The 14,024-nt window shown below is 40.5% G+C and overlaps 1 long non-coding RNA gene across 2 annotated transcripts in view; it reads right to left on the bottom strand.

The window, feature by feature from the left end:
- Positions 1-353: 353 nt before the first annotated feature.
- Positions 354-14,024, bottom strand: part of LOC137155507 (uncharacterized) — a 136,721-nt gene continuing 123,050 nt past the window's right edge. For both annotated transcript variants that reach the window (XR_010920502.1, XR_010920503.1), the window contains exons 2-5: positions 8,319-8,523; positions 7,657-7,790; positions 5,590-5,773; positions 354-619 (exon numbers count right to left, since the gene is read on the bottom strand). This is a non-coding gene — a long non-coding RNA (uncharacterized lncRNA). The remainder of the gene's footprint in view (positions 620-5,589; positions 5,774-7,656; positions 7,791-8,318; positions 8,524-14,024) is intronic.

Below are 14,024 nucleotides of genomic sequence, written 5' to 3' on the forward strand. Positions count from 1 at the left end.
CACCTGTGCTTTGGTATGTTTGTGATGCTCCCCTGGAGTGTCCAGGGTTGTGAGACACCTTGGTATTACCTGACCTTAGCATGAGGAAGCCTTGTCTGTGCCCTGCCATGGATCACTTCCCCACCACCACCAGCCTCTGGCAACACAAGCACTGCCTTCCAGGCTTCCACAAGCCCTGCTCTTTCTTTACAGGTTAATGATAGGCACATTCCAACACTCATGTCCTCCAAGCATTTCCCTGGAGTACCCAGCCCTGATCCACTGGACACAGAATTCCTAGATCCTCTGCTTACAAAAGAACAGTACACCCCAGCTTACCAGTTACACTGTAGAACACATCTCAACTCAACACACAGCACTTAGATTTGTTTATAGAAAAAGCAGGTATAAGTTCATTGAACACTTAACAGAAATTCAAATGATAGCAAGCAGAAATAATGGAAACAAAGGATTACATATAAAACAAAATCAGAACATGCATACTAAAAACAAAAACTTAAACTACCACCACATTGTCAGGTTAGATAAAGCAAAACCTCTCCCAAAATCCTTCCAACATATTAGTCAGGCTTGGCTGTGATCTTCTGTTCGTGAGAAAAACATACCATCCTTGACTCCTCTGTAGAAAGAAGCAATTTACAGTTATAGTCCAAAACCCATTGTCTTCACATGCAAACAGAATAACCCGCTCTGCTTGTGTTTTCCAGCCTAGAATCTCCCCTGGAGACTTTGCAATCACTATATTAGCATTTTGCTCAGATTGTAAATAGGTGTTCATTGTGAGGTATACAATACTGAATGAACATGTAGACAGACCAACAGATAAACATCTGTCTAAAAAATCTTATTTATCAATTTCTGGTGACTGGCCCCAATGCACAGACCTTAAGAACATAATTTTCAGTATATACACACACACACAATTCCTTACCTTTTTCTTTTACATAAATTCCAGGGTATCCCTACAAACACTATGCATCTCTGTGCCTTCTGCCACTTGGCACCAAGAGGTCCCAGGGTTACACCTCCCCTCTGACATTGACTAAGTAGGGTCAGCCACTGGCATTGGTTCAGGAGCCTCTTGTCTGGACCAAGTATATCAGCTACCACATTTTCTCTACCTGTAATGTGTACAATTTCTATATCATATTCTTGGAGGACTAGACTCCAGTGACTCAGGTTGGAGTTCCTACCTTTTGCTCTGTGTAGCCATACCAGTAGAAAGTGGTCTGTTAGAGCCCTGAACCTCCTGTTAAACAGGTAGGGTTTTAACTGCTTAATCACCCACACATTTGCATAACAATTTCTGTCTATGACAATACTTTTGTTTAGTGGGGTTTCGTTTTTTACTCAGAAAAATCAATGGGATGCTTTTTGTTACCTTCCCTTGTTTGCATCTCCATCTGTGTCAGATGTATCAGTGCATCTTGTCAAAATCTGGATTGGCCAGAACAGGCTTTCCTGACAGAATTTTCTTTACCTCCCCAAAGCCTTTCTGACAGACTGTTGTCCACACCACCATGTTAGGTTCTGACTTTTTGTACATGCCTATGAGAATGGACACGAGATCACTAAAACCCTCTGTGGTAATAATTAGCCAGGCCTATAAAAGATTGGACTTGATCTTTTGTTTCTGGGTACAGGCCAGTTAACAATGAATTCCACTTTCAAGGTACCCAGGCAAATTTGGCCCCCTACTACAAATGACCTGGGTAAGGGACTATAGTTGCCCCTATCTTACAGTTGGCACTTTCACTATTAGAGCTCCACGTTTGAGTCTCTCCGGCACAATTCCCAAGCATTTTTTCATGATCCTGCCAGGAGTTGCCAGAGACTGCAATAGCATCAGTGTAGGCCCATTCAAAGTCCTGCAACCCATTTAACTCAACAGGCAACACTTTGAACTTAAAAAGTTCCAAATCAGTAATGATTGTGGATTTTGTTTTCTGCACTTCACCATCAAGGGAATTTGTCACTATCCATTTATTAAATCCAGGGTGTTCAGGAATTTTGCCCTTCCTGAAGTGTTTAGCATTCTGGGCATAATGTATAAATTAGGAATTGTGACAGCATTAAGCTTTCTCTAATCAACATAAAACCACATGAGCCCATCCTTCTGGGGGGATCATAACTGAAGCAGCCCAGTGACTATCTCACTTTGTATTTATTCCCATGTCAAGCATGCTTTCCATCTCCTTAGGAATTTAGTCCTGCATTTTACCACTTATCTGGTATGCTATGCTGGGTGCAGGTTGTGATCCCACAGTGTTAATCTTACGGACCGTTTTATGAGTCAGACCTGGCCTGCTGGAAAATACCTGCCAGTAAATTTGCAGCATATCCAAAAGCTCTATCTTTTCAGTTAGGGTTAATTCTTCACATACCTCAGGGCTCTCTCATGATGTGCCACTATGACATTCAGCCATCAAATCAATAAGAGGTGATGTCTTATGCTGTGCAGAGGATCATTCTATCATGTTTACAATAGTTTCTCAGTTGTGATACCTTTTTAACCTGTTTATATGCACAGTCTGAGACACAGCCCAGCTACAGGGTTTTTGTACATTGTAAGTAACCTTGTTAACCCTATCTACCACCTCAAAAATCCTCTCCCAGGCATGCTGTACTTTTTGTTTTTTAAATAGGGGCTAATACCAGTTCCACATCAAATGGTTGTTCACAAGTATTGCAGTAATACCATTCGTTTTTTGAACTGCTTGGCTTTTTATGAGGTTTTCCTGTACCACTCTCATTATAGTCTTTAAATCCTCTCTAAAACTTTGCATATTCAGCCACTAGTTTGCCTTCTGCCTCAGTGCCATCCTCCCAGGAGTTCCTGATGAGATCCAGGGGGCCTCTGACCTTTCTCCCATATAGGAAGGCAAATGGAGCAAACCCAGCGGACTCTTTACATACCCTATCTACTATTTGCTTACTTGGAGGTAACATTACATCCCAATCACTTGTCCTCTTGTTTGCAGATGTTCCCAGCATAGATTTTAAGGTTCCACTGAACCTCTCAACTAAACTGCTGGGCTCTGGATGATATGGGACAGATTGTAATCGCTATACCCCCATATATATTCCATAAGTCACTAACGAGCTGGAACATGACATTTGACCACAATCTGATATTTTTTCTTTTGGAAAATGCACTCTGCTGAATATAGAAAACAGTACCTTAATAATTGTTTCGGTTTCCACCTTAGACAGAGCAACTGCTTCTGGGTACCCGGCAGCAAAATCCACAATGACTAATCTACATTTCTTTCCCCCCTGGGTTGGCTGGGATAATGGCCTTATGCTATCCATAGCCATCCTGAAAAACGCTACTTTGATTACTGGTAGTGTGTGGAAGGGTGCCTTGCAATATTATAAATGGATCTTCTGCTTCTGACATGGGTCACAAGTCCTGCAGTAATTCATTTTGAATATTAGGCCAATAGAAGTTTTTCTTTAACCTTTCATATGTCCTTTCTGTTGCCAAGTGACCTGAAAATGACAATCATGGTCTAGTAACTAACTCTGAATGATGCTTTGAAGGCACAATCACTGTTTGTAGGGCTCCCCACGACTTCTATTTTTGCCCACCAGGGCCTTCCTGTACATCCTTTCCTCTTCTATAAAGAGCCAACTATCCTCTCTCTACCTGGGACATTACTGTGCAGGGCCTCCCTTATGCTTTCCACTGACGGGTCTGCAGTTTGCTCTGCAGCAAACTCCATTTGGCCTTTACTTTCACTGAGGGCTACTGCAGTTAAAGGAAGTGAGAGAACTTCACCTGCCCCTGAGACTCATTGCTACTTTCCACTGAGAAGGACTCATAGGATTCTTCCCTGCCCCCCCCTTCCCACTGCCCCTATCTCCTCAGAGTTTATTTCTGGGAACTAGACCTATTCCCTTTTGCTAAGGGTCACAAAATTAACAGCTTTGGGGAGTGAGACTGCGTCATTCCAATCAGCGCCTCAGCTCATAAATTCTTAAATACTCCCACATTCAAAATACCCTTTAAACCTTCCCATTCTAATTTATTAGGAGTTAAAGTCCCGAGGATTATATTAAACTCCTTACTCACATCTCTCTTTGCTAAAGAAATCTCTGCTCTAGTGTCTCTCCATCCATGGCACACTTTACCATTTACTTGGCCTATTTAATGAACTTTTCGTCTACTTCCAGACAGTCAGAACCTGACAAAATTAACTATAACACCTCTGCCATCACTGAAGTCTCTGACTGGAGGAAAGCTGCATTAACCTGAACAGATCACGGAGTGGGTCCCCCATATTTAGGATATTGCTTTCATGTGTTCAGGGGACTCACGTAAGTAAAGCTTTCCTAGGCCTTCCTCTTAGGCTGGGTCTGATAGTTACTAGGAGGCAACCAGTACCAGGGTGTTGGGGGTTTCCTCCTTTCCTCCCTCCTTTCCCACCTCCCCTCGACTTTACTATAGGCTTTTGCCCTTCCTTTCAGACCTGTGCTTGTACAAACAAGCCAGCTGCTTCCACAGATGTTGGGGATTTCTCCCACACTGCAGCCCTCATCTCCTCAAAGCACACATCAAGGAACTACTTTTGAAGAAATAAATCTATGAAGTCATTTACGTTCCTGCCCCATTACTTTTTATCCTTTTTTTTTTCCCCAAATAATCCACCATTTTTATGAACACATTCCATATGATTTAACTTGTCAATCTTTTTAAGGATTCTACATTTTAAGTGATATGTCCAGTTTTTGTTTTTGTTTTTGGTTTTTTTTTGGTTTTTTTTGCTTAGCTGCCTAAATCTCCAGCTTCTCCCCTCTCAACAACTTCTAAAACGCACGTATGTGTTGTCAATACAAAAACTTGCCTCATTACAAATTTGGGTGAATGTCAAATTAAATTTCATCATCATCATTATAAATAATAGGAAGAATATACTGATTGAATATACGTAATACAATTTTTAAGATGTGCCTTAACCTGCTACAGAACTTTCAGTTTGCTGCACCAGAGTCCTATAAAAACCATGGTGTCTTTCTCCAGAATTTGGGCCAGATTTTCAGGGAAACAAATGTTGATTTACACCATCTGAAGCTTCTCTAATTAACACCAGTGGAGAATACAACCCCTTTAATCCAGACTGATGCATAATAGAAAGGGTCTTATTTATAAGAGGAAAAAGGACTATTACAGGGGGCATTAAGGCTCTTTTGGGCTGCCTTCAAGAAATTATACCAAAGGAAAAGGCATAATGCAGAATCAGAGACACACACTAAGAACTGAGATTAAACAAAGATGTTGGCAGAATAATAAATTCATAACAGAACCTTCAAACACATTTCTTTACAGATCCAGTACGTGTCAGAGATGCCTGAGAATAATCTTGATAAATGAGAGCAATAAAATGTGGTTCAATAAAGACAAATACAAGGTCGCTCACACAGGAAGGAATAATCAGTTGTTTAAATATACAGTTGACTAACACAACTTAGACAATAGTACTGCGGAGAAGGATGTGGGGGTTTAAAAGCATGATAAATTGCATGCAACAGTTCTGTGCATTCTCAAAAAAAGGATAAATACTGTAGGGCTCATGTTGGAGAACTTACGTCCATGGAAGGAAGGAGATCAGCCTCTGCAACATGCTTCTTTCTATTCCCTGACCCTGGAGAAACCCCTCCGGCTGGTTAGATAGAATTTCTGCCTACTTTGAGGGACCTGAGAGGCTTCTGCTGAAGGTAGGGTGACAGGTGGAGGTTCATCTGCTTTGTATTTTCCACCCCCAGAAAATGCCTGGGAAAAAGCAGCACAAGTTAATACAGGCTGGAGATGTGCTAACTGAAGTTGCTTCACTCTGTGAAGCAGAACCCCTACTTTAGGGACAGTTCCAAGGGCAACAGTAACGCAGGAAGTCACTGCAAATATGGTTCCTCCAGGACTGAATTGGAGCCGATGAAGCTGGTCAGCCAAGTTGAAAGACAAGGGGCAATTGTTTGGGGAACCACAAGACACAAGGGACATCCAAAGTTCACAAGCTTTGAGAAGAAAACACCAGGTTTCTTCTACCATCTTCTTCCCCTTACCTCCACATCCTCTAGTAGAAGAATGAATAAGAAACGCCTGAGGTAAAAATCATGTTTCCACTGAATTTAACAGCAAAACTCCTGTTTACATCAATGGATCCAGGATTTCATGTCTAGAGAGGAAATCTGCAGCATTTCCTTTCCTCTGCGTGAGTTCTTTCTGCAGAAGCAATCTGTGTCCTAGAAGCCTGATTCTGATCTCAGTTATACGTGTTTAATATAAGAGAAACTTAACTGAACTCAGTAATTACTTGTAATTTACACTAGAGTAGGTAATGTCAGAATCAGTCCCTATATTGGCTTATTAATGTTGCAGAAGAGTGTACAGATTCTCTCTGTTCAGTACCGATAAGGCCTCAAAGAACTGGATGCATTACATTTTAATGAGACACATTAGAAAAGGTGTAAAGGAAAGCAGTATGATAAAAAATCTGGGTTTGATGTATGATTAAAGCAGTATGATAAAAACCTTTAAGGGACAGTTCAAGAGAACCAGCCATGTTTGGTCTAGAGAAAAGAAGAGGAATGAAACCTACCTACAGATATATTCATGGTGTTATAAAAAAAAGACAGCTCAATTGCTGTCATTAGTGAATGATAAAAGAACTTCAAGTAATGGACTTAATGCCAATAGTGAAAATTTGGGTAAAATATTAGCAAAAACTCTAGAACTACAGGAAGATTTATTTTAAAAGACTGAAGAAGCTACCAAGGGAGGCTGTGGAATTACCTTCACTGGAGGTATTCAAGGCTAAACATGTCATTCATCTATCATAGATGGCTTTGAGATAATGAAATTAGCCCTGACACAGTGCAGGGATGAAAACAATAAGCTAAATATTCCTTCCAACCCTATGATTCTATGCTAGATCTAACTATTGATTCAAATTCTACATTTGAAATTTATATCTTAATAATGAATATTATTTACTTCTGATAGTGCTTTCCATCAGAGCACTTTTAAGAGGTGTCCAAATATCATTCACCCAGAGGGGTGAAGTGACTTGTTCAAGATGACACGGCAGAGCTACATATAATACCCATTTCTCTAGACTCCCTTGACACCTCTCCCCCAAAGGACAGCCCAATAGAGAAATTACACTTTATCATAAGTAAAGAAGTAAATCCAAAACAAAGACATGCAAACATGTTGCAAATAAACAATTTTAGTACTCAATATGCACATCTGTTTATTTGTCCCAGAAAGTCAAATTGTTTAAAGACAGGTTAAGTTTAGTTTTGGAATATTTGCTAACACCTTAGCCAGATTTTTGCGAGACAGCCATTTTTTTCCAGTTGTGCAAAAATATAGTGCATTCTCCTGAGATCAGGAGATGAAATAGACATGAATCACTCTTTCCTGGAGTAAAACTTTTTAAATAATCACCATAGTTCTGCCATGCCACAGAGGTGTTTTTTTGTTTTTTTGTTTTTTTTTTTTTAAATCCTTTAAGAAAAAGCACAACTTTCTAACCACCAACATCTGATCAGCTTTTTGTATAAGATCTATGCGGTGTATCAAAGCGTGGTTCTACAAGATAAGTCATGCAGGGTTAATGGAGGCTAGGGGTCAAGACAATGACCGTAACACACCTTAAGCGAAGATGGGGGGACATAGTGTGGCTTGCCAAGGGAAGAGGTATACCTCTAAGGTGTAGAGAGGCATGGATGTTGCTGCAGATGCAGAGCAGTTCAGAGTGGGGATGCTGACTCATCCCCCAGATAACCTGAAGAGAGGGAAGATTATTTAGGTGCAAGTCGGCTGGAACAGCAAAGACTCCAGGTCTCCAGTGTGCCACATGGGAATAAGACTGTGGAAACAGAGAAGGGGGGGGGGAATTCCCCTCCCCCTCCAGGGTAGAGGGAGAAGCAGGTGGGTGGTATCAAAAGGGGAAGAGGAAGAGGACCCAGTTAGGGGACAGCTGAGTATGAGGTGGGGAGGCAGCCAAGCCAATTGCTGGTACCGTCTTGTGCCGCATGTCCAGTACAGGTACTCAGTAGGAAAAGGATACAGTGATCAGATAAATTATTTGTTAAAGGAATGGAAACGGGAGATTTGGGGCTCTTATGTCTGGCTCAGCAGGAAGCCCCCTTCTCCCCTCTGCAGCCCATCTTTAACCTGCACTCGAGTAGTGGGAGGGATGGTAAAGTCCCAACAGCAAGTTGGCTGGGAACCAGGATGGTGGGGGGGGGGGGGGGAGGGGAGCGCGCGCTGGTAGAAACCCTCGGGTAGATACTGAAATGATCATAGTTACCTGCACAGTAGACTTATCTGCCAGGAACTCCCAGACATTTAGTGATAAAGTCGTGGCCTAATCCACATCCAGTGTCTCCTGTCCTTCTTCCAGTATAGCCGGACAATTACAGTGTAGTCCCATTTATCTGAATAGCATGGGTGAGGAGGACAGATTGTATCTGGCTAAATCAAGAGTTCAGATAATCAAGAAGACATTGAATAAGCTGCAGGGGAAACGAAAGAAAGATGTCAGACTACCAGTGTATTTTATTAAGAGAATGAACATTTGCTGAAAATTAGACGACAAAAAATGAGTTTGCTAGGGAATGCTAGCTCACACAAAGCACTCTGAATATACAATGATAAGCAATCACAGTAGTCAGCTACAATACAGCAAAGAACTCTTTTATAGCAGCCTGCTTTTTTGTGCAATTTCATTTTTCCACTGACAGAGACTTTCTTTCTATGAGATACTTTCAGAGAAGCAAGATGTACAGGTAATCAGTGTTCTCCTGACTGTCCATCAGAGTAAACGTTTGTTAAATGCACCAAATGCTTCGGAGTTAGTGTGTACCTGATCCAAAGGTGCTGCTGCCTTTGACTCCTCATCATCCTCTTCATCTGTGTCCATGAGCTCCATGTTGTTCTTGGCAATGTTAACAATATCTTTATCCAACAGTTCACCACAACCCTCATCCTAAGCATCACAGTTCTCCCATTCCTGGACAGCCTCAGGTTCCAAATCTGTCTTTTCAGCTGCTGGAAGCAGGTCACTGCTGCCTCAGTTTCCTGGGATACTGCAATTGGCTCAGATTTGGGTTGATGTAGGACCTCTTATTTTTCCTAAACCCTGGCTATGGTTTCCTGCCAAACCTCAATCCATGATTCAGCCAATAAGTAAGAAGCATCTTTTATTGTTAGCTTCTTAATTAAATCTGTCAGCTGCTCATTTTCTTCGTCAAGGCCATCAGCCAACAGTTTAGCACTGTACAAGTATTTAAGGATTGATAAAACTCCCTGATCCTTAGGATGGAAGTGAGCTTATCATAACTGGGGTGGGCCCCTGCATTGTCAATATGGAGAATAGCATGCTGCATGCTCACCTCAATCCCTGGGAAAATCATGGAGCAGGTCCTCAAGGAATCCATTTTAAAGCACTTAGAAGAGAGGAAGGTGATCAGGAACAGTTAACATGGATTCACCAAGGGAAAGTCATGCCTGACCAACCTGATTGCCTTCTATGAAGAGGTGACTGGCTCTGTGGATGTGGGGAAAGCAGTGGATGTGATATACCTTGACTTTAGCAAAGCTTTTGATACAGTCTCCCAAAGTATTCTTATCAGCAAGTTAAAAAAGTATAGGTTGGATGAATGGACCATAAAATGGATAGAGAGCTGGCTAGATCATCAGGCTCAGTGGGTATTGATCAATGGCTCCATGTCTAGCTGGGAGCCAGTCACAAGCAGCCCAGGGGTAGGTCCTGGGGCCGGTTTTATTCAACATCTTCATTAATGATCTGGAGGATGGGGTAGATTGCACCCTCAGCAAGTTTGCAGATGACACTAAGCTCAGGAATATGGTAGGTACCCTGGAAGGTAGGTATAGGATACAGAGTGATCTAGACAAATTGGAGGATTGGTCCAAAAGAAATCTGATGAGGTTCAACAAGGACAAGAGCAGAGTCCCGCACTTAGAACGGAAGAATCCCATGCACAGCTACAGATGGGGGACTGATGAGCTAGGCAGCAGTTCTGCAGAAAAGGACCTGGGGGTAACAGTGGATAAGAAGCTGGATATGAGTCAGCAGTGTGCCCTGGTTGCCAAGAAGGCTAATAGCATATTGGGCTGCATTAATAGAAGCATTGCCAGCAGATCACGGGAAGTGATTATTCCCCTCTATTCAGCATTGGTGCGGCCGCATTTGGAGTATTGTGTCCATTTTTGGGCCCCCCTACAAAAAGGTTGTGGAGAAGTTGGAGAGAGTCCAGCGGAGGGCAACAAAAATGATTAGGGGAGCTGGAGCACAAGACTTATGAGGAGAGGCTGAGGGAACTAAGCTTGTTTAGTCTGCAGAAGAGAAGAATGGGGTGGGGGGAGGTTGATAGCAGCCTTTAACTACCTGAAAGAGGGTTCCAGGGAGGATGGAGCTAGGTTGTTCTCAATGATAGTAGACAACAGAACAAGGAGCAATTGTCTCAAATTGCAGTGGGGGAGGTCTAGGTTGGATATTAGGGAAAAAAATTCAGTAGGAGGGTGGTGAAGCACTGGAATGGGTTACCTAGGGAGGTGGTGGAATCTCCATCTTTAGAGGTTTTTAAGCTGCGGCTTGACAAAGCCCTGGCTGGGATAATTTATCTGAGGTTAGTCCTGCTTTGAGCAGGGGGGGTTGGACTAGATGACCTCCTGAGGTCCTTTCCAACTCTTATATTCTATGATTCTATGAGGTTTTATGACTGCAAATGCTTTCGGGCAGCTGCCATAAGTTTTCAAATATAGCTTAAGTTACAGTGAATGGAAAGGGAAGCTTGATGTCAGTTTAACAAACAGTGGCCTGTCTCCAACTGTTATACAGGGTTGCTAGGCACTATTGAATAGTTAGTTTCATTTCACACAGAGGTGAAATGGTGGGTGAAGCTATTCATATAATATGTAATGCAGTAGCACCTAGGAGCGACCGTCACAGATTGGGATCCCATTGTGCTGGTGCTGTACAAACACAAAGATAGACTCTAAGCTCCTGGGTGCATGGTCTAAGTGTAGAACAAGAGGAAAGTGGATAGACAGACAGGGAGCTCAAAGAAACAATGAGCCAATACTAGCGCTTCTCAACACAGATCATAACACACTATGTGCTGACTCCCACAAGCATTACTCAGTCAAAATTCCCATTAATGAAAGTTGTGATAGGCGCTTTGCCTGAATGAGGATTTTGCCCACAAGAAATACGTTATTACCATATCTTCAGTGTCCGATTCAGCAGGAGCCAGAAATAAAGACAACTAAAAAGACTATTCTAAAAACTATTCAAAGAATTATTAGCAGTTTTACAACATTAACAAATACTTGCTTTGTGAACGTTATTTAAATGTCTTATCTATTGCAATTGATCAATTTCTGATACCAAAAAATAAGGCTTTGGGTTCCATACATAGAGTGATTTATTCAATGGCATTCCCTTGCCTTTCCTGTCTTTTGAGGATTTGAGAAAAATGGGACTTGAATCTGAATCAAAACCAAAATTAGTCCTGTTTTTCTTCTCTCTGACATACAATGAATGCAACAGTTCACTCTATGTGATCAGTAAATTCTGTATTTATGTCTATGGGTAACCTGAGTAATATAAAAAAGATGAGTCTTCATCTTAAGAGTGGTTATAGAGGCATTTAGGAATGTTTTTCTCACCAATTACTGCAGTCTCCCTGATCAGACAGTCTCTACTCCAAACCTACCCTGGGTAGGAACAGATAGCTCACTCATGTTCATGTAGTGAAGTAAGCTATATATCCTTATTTGTTATTTCTATTGTAACTGCGGAATGGTGGTGTGCGCTCTAATTATATTGTTACTTATGTAATCAGAGTAATTGATTCAATAGTTATTGTCAAAAAGGCCCTTGTTCATCTGTTTTAAACAAATTAATATCTTCCTTATTTTATCATATTTTAATTATAATTGTTTAGTTTTAAATAGTTCTAAAAGAAAAAAACATTAATTACTACTATTTACCAAAGTAAAACCTAGAGGCTAACATTGCACCAGTTTGGTACAAACATAGTAAATGTGCTGTTACTGAGATAATTATCTGAATAATCCAGTAGAGATAGCATCTAGAAAACCTTTATTGCTTAGGGCTGTGATATATCTGTTACTTGATAACTTAAGCTCTATAGCAATGAATGCATTATTCTCAAAACATAAAAATAGTGTTAAAAATTCCCAAAATAAATATGAATGATAGAACTCAGCACTACTATAGCTGTAAAAGCAAATAAATGGTCAGAAAGGTAAGCACATTATTGCCATTTTGTTATGGATTTCAATATATGAGAAAACGTAAAGGTCATTTAGCCAGTGCTTCTGTAATACAACCATTTCTCAGAATATTTATCTGCCTATGGATCCACATTTCTCCCATATCAGAACACTTTTTTTGACTCACAAATAGCTACATTTGCTGACTTACCTTATGACAAAAAAAATTTGTAATTTTTTATTTATCCAACACTTGTCCTGGGCTGTAGACATGCCATATAATTCAAAATATATAACTGGTTAAAAAGAGGCATTTTTATTAAAAATATCCCCCCCCACCACACACACACACACACACGCTCAAAAAATGTTGAAATTCAAACATTTTCAATCAATGGTAAAGCTGGTCAAAAAGAGCACTACTTTTTGCAAAAATGTTTGCAAAAAACATTAACCCTTTCTTGCCAAATTATTCAAAATTCAAGTTATTTTTCAGCCAGATAGCAATAAGTTATAAAGATATTCAGTCCACTACTTCTATTATACACAGTAAGCCGCCAGATGCCAAAACTCCACCCATGCAAAACCAGGGCCTAAAGCTCCAGTGAAAGGTTTGAAATCCCACTATCCCAAAAGCTCACGAACAAAGATGAGCTTTGAAGCATGTCCAGAAAAAGTTAACTATGCAGACTTTGGCTTATGAAGAAAGGGGAAGTGAATTCCTGAGTTGATATTCCCCTACAGAAAACATCTTGCCAATAGTTCTCTCTACTGGGGCTTCACATCAAGCGCCTCCTCTCATCACAATTTGCAACAGAATCACAAATAGTGAAGACAATGAACAGAATGATGAGTTCATTTTTAAGGGTACTGGAAAAGTGCCAGTAGGAGTTCTGTGCAAAATATTCACTGGGAACTCAGACACATAAAACTTGCTTGGTCTAGAGTTCCATTACAAACTGGGTATTCAACCGACATTAACTGAACAGTTCACGCAATAATTTGTGTGAAACTGGGCCATGCAGAATTTGTTTGCATGGCTTCAGTGTGAAACTGGGCAAAGTTTGCATTTGCTTAGAGTTCTGTATCTCAATTGAATCCAAACTCAAAAGCACAATTTAGTGTACAGAAAGCTAAGTAGATCAAAGCTAAACAAAATGTAAAAAACTTAAGACTTTTGCATGGCTCCAAAACACCTATTTTACACATCAATTCATAGCTAAACAGATTTGAGGATAAGGTGTTTGAGGCCTTGTCTATCTGAGGAAGTTGTACATATTTAATTAAATTGGCTTACAAACGGATTTGGTTAAATTGGTACAATCCCATTGTGTGGACAATCTTATTTTCAGTTTCAGAGAGTCTTATATTCATGTAGCTAAAGTTGGTAAGGAATCAACTTAAGCTAAATTGATATGAGAAACTTTCAAATTGAAACAGAAGTGTCTACATAAGAGGATTGCACAGATATAACAAAATCAGTTTCTAAACTGATTTATTTAAATTGATACAATTTTCTCATTTAGACAAGGCCTGAGTAGCAAGCAACAGTGAAACTGGAGTGTATTTTTCCATATAAAATAAAGCAATATATGGAAACTTATTCTTCAATGCCTGGCATTTTGCAAAGTCACCTCTGCAAAGTGAATACAATATGGCAGTCAAATCCTATTAAATCAAATTGGCAAGATTTTACATACACTTAGAACTTACTTCGCACAAGTGGAAATGAGGAGACAAGGGTTAAGATAGA

The sequence above is a fragment of the Emydura macquarii genome, unplaced genomic scaffold (genome assembly GCF_026122565.2).
Source record: "Emydura macquarii macquarii isolate MOO-44397 ecotype Brisbane River unplaced genomic scaffold, CSIRO-AGI_Emac_v2 contig_1363, whole genome shotgun sequence".
NCBI lineage: Eukaryota > Metazoa > Chordata > Testudines > Chelidae > Emydura > Emydura macquarii.